Genomic DNA, 3,696 nt, shown 5'->3' with positions numbered 1-3,696 from the left:
AGGGACTGAGATTCGGATGAGTGTGAGGGAGATTTGCGCAGTGAAGGTGGCGGGCCCCCCGTCCAACTTACCCCTTTAGGTCCGGCTGGCCCTTGGGGCGCTGCTAATGGTAGCTGTTGCGGTAGTGGTGACAGCTTCTTCTTGGCCGGTGGTGGTGACGACGGTGGTGATGAGGATGATGATGAAGATGATGGTGGTACCCGCTCGCGGTTCTTAGAACAGTCGCCAGAGCCTCGGCTCAGAGATCGCGATCGGCTTCGTCGCTCTCTAGATTGGGCCAGAGGACGATGCTGTTGCCGTTTTTGTTTCTCGAGTTCCTGGCGCACTCGTTGCTTGTTGGGTGGCTTTCGTGCCCGGTCCGGACAGCTGGAATCGGTTGTCGGGTGATCCCCTTTAAACGTCAGGCACCGGGGCTGGCACTGGTGAGGTTCGGTGGTGGATGTGTTTTCAGTCCCACATGAGGTTCAACACTTACTGCTTGGCGTGGGGCAGACGTCCACATGGTGGCCCACTGTAAGGCATATGCTGCACACCTGGGTCCTCGGGGTGTGTATGTAGCATCGGTACTCGGCCCCATAATATCTCACGAAGCGCGGTACTTTGATGACCGTGGTTGTTCGCCCCATCATGCGAGCATGGAGGATTTCCACCCCAGGTGCCAACAGGTGGTCTAAAAGTTCGGTCGGTGTAGTCCCTGTGTCGGGACCCATGATGATTGCTTCGCAGGAATTATCGGGGAGGCGATGTATGTTCAGATGGGGTAGCGATGCGGTCCAAGTGTAAGCAATGTCATCTTGTTAAGGCTAGTCGCGATTCTTTCGCGATTCTTTCATAGTGTTAAAAGCAATGAACGACAATCTTATGGGCATTGTTAGATACGGGACCTTTTCCTGAGCCTCCTTCGAGTTCACCAGACAACATCCAATCGCGCCACAGCTAATTAAGGATCGCAGAAGCACATCTACCCCGTTCCCGAGGCGCGGCACATGCAAACGAGTTGGCGTCCCCCACCTCGTGCGCCGCAGGTGGAGCTATTCACTGCTTGACTCTTCCGAAAGTGTAGCGGGAGCCTGGCACGGTTCCAGGTAACGCAGGTCCCGAGCAAGGCTGCTTTGCAGCACTGAAACGTCGCCCCCTTTCGCCTATTGTGACGGTGCTTACAAGCCAGCAAGGCAATACCGCAGAGAGAAGTAAGCCCTCGGACAATTGGAGCCCAAGGAGCGACCCTCTGCGCCGGGTGTGACAATCGCACGGGCGCCTACCATTGGCCAAAAATGACGACACCTGAGCGGGCTCGCCGATTGGCCGAAAATGGCGTCACCTGAGCGGGCTCGCCGATTGGCCGAACGTGACGTGATTTCGAGACACCGAAGGACTTAAAAGCCAGAGACCGGGAGCAGCAAGAGTGCATTCCTTCATTCGTCTTTATCGAGCTTCTTGCCACGGGACGCAGCGTCCGAGTTGCTGCCGGCCCGTAATGACTTTTAATTTCTTTGTACTCTAGACTGTAAATAATCTAAATAAACCTCCAGTTTTCATCTCAAAGTCCTCCTCAACCTCGGCCAACTCCCGCACCCAACGGCAAGGTCCAGAAATCTGGGGGACAGCAATTGGGATTGTCCTCTAGATCCAACAGCATCATTAAGGAGTCTGCAATAGAAGTCGGTGGCAACTCCGTTAGACAGGATACCAGTAAGCTATCGCAGGACACGAAAGATCTGATCAAGAAACGCCAATGTAAGAAAGCCTCTAACCCTACAGCTAGAATAGAACTTGCAGAACTTTCGAAGTTAATCAACAAGAGTAAGACAGCTGACTTAAGGAAGTATAATATGGATAGAATTGAACATGCTCTCAAGAACGGAGGAAGCCTAAAAGCAGGGAAGAAGAAACTAGGAATAGGCAAGAAGCAGATGTATGCGTTAAGAGACAAAGCCGGCAATATCATTACTAATATGGATGAAATCGTCCAAGTGGCTGAGGAGTTCTATAGAGATTTATACAGTACCAGTGGCAACCACGACGATAATGGAAGAGAGAATAGTCTAGAGAAATTTGAAATCCCACAAGTAACGCCGGAAGTAAAGAAAGCCTTGGGAGCTATGCGAAGAGGGAAGGCAGCTGGGGAGGATCAGGTAACAGCAGATTTGTTGAAGGATGGTGGGCAGATTGTTCTAGAAAAACTGGCCACCCTGTATAGGCAATGCCTCATGACTTCGAGCGTACCGGAATCTTGGAAGAACGCTCACATAATTCTAATCCATAAGAAAGGAGACGCCAAGGACTTGAAAAATTATAGACCGATCAGCTTACTGTCCGTTGCCTACAAAGTATTTACTAAGGTAATTACAAATAGAATCAGGAACACCTTAGACTTCCGTCAACCAAAGGACCAGGCAGGATTCTGTAAAGGCTACTCAACAATAGACCATATTCACACTATCAATCAGGTGATAGAGAAATGTGCGGAATATAACCAACCCTTATATATAGCTTTCATTGATTACGAGAAAGCGTTTGATTCGGTCGAAACCTCAGCAGTCATGGAGGCAATCAGGGTGTAGACGAGCCATATGTAAAAATACTGAAAGATATTTATAGCGGCTCTACAGCCACCGTAGTCCTCCATAAAGAAAGCAACAAAATCCCAATAAAGAAAGGCGTCAGGCAGGGAGATACGATCTCTCCAATGCTATTCACAGCGTGTTTACAGGAGATATTCAAAGACCTGGATTGGGAAGAATTGGGGATAAGAGTTAACAGAGAATACCTTAATAACTTGCGATTCGCTGACGATATTGCCTTGCTTAGTAACTCAGGGGACCAACTGCAATGCATGCTCACCGACCTGGAGAGGCAAAGCCGAAGGGTGGGTCTAAAAATTAATCTGCAGAAAACTAAAGTAATGTTTAACAGTCTGGGAAGAGAAGAGCAGTTTACGACAGGTAGCGAGACACTGGAAGTGGTAAGGGAATACATCTACTTAGGACAGGTAGTGACTGCGGATGCGGATCATGAGACTGAAATAATCAGAAGAATAAGAATGGGCTGGGGTGCGTTTGGCAGCCATTCTCAGATCATGAACAGCAGGTTGCCATTATCCCTCAAGAGAAAAGTATATAACAGCTGTGTCTTACCAGTACTCACGTACGGGGCAGAAACCTGGAGGCTTACGAAAAGTGTTCTACTTAAATTGAGGACCACGCAACGGGCTATGGAAAGAAGAATGATGGGTGTAACGTTAAGGGATAAGAAAAGAGATTGGGTGAGGGAACAAACGCGGGTAAATGACATCTTAGTTGAAATCAAGAAAAAGAAATGGGCATGGGCCGCACAATGTAATGAGGAGGGAAGATAACCGATGGTCATTAAGGGTTACGGACTGGATTCCAAGGGAAAGGAAGCGTAGCAGGGGGCGGAAGAAAGTTAGGTGGGCGGATGAGATTAAGAAGTTTGCAGGGACAACATGGCCACAATTAGTACATGACCGGGGTAGTCGGAGAAGTATGGGAGAGGCCTTTGCCCTGCAGTGGGCGTAACCAGGCTGATGATGGTGATGATGATTTCGCTTGGCGTGCTGATGAGGGCGATGTTTTGAGCACGTTGAAAACGTAGGTGAAGTTCGCCGACTTCTTGTTCCTTGAGGCCCGCCTCGATGCCGACGGCCCTAGTCAGAGAGTGGCGAGGCCACTCACC

The sequence above is a fragment of the Dermacentor andersoni genome, chromosome 8, assembly GCF_023375885.2.
Source record: "Dermacentor andersoni chromosome 8, qqDerAnde1_hic_scaffold, whole genome shotgun sequence".
In the NCBI taxonomy this organism is placed as follows: Eukaryota; Metazoa; Arthropoda; class Arachnida; order Ixodida; family Ixodidae; genus Dermacentor; species Dermacentor andersoni.
This window is presented reverse-complemented; position numbering follows the sequence as displayed.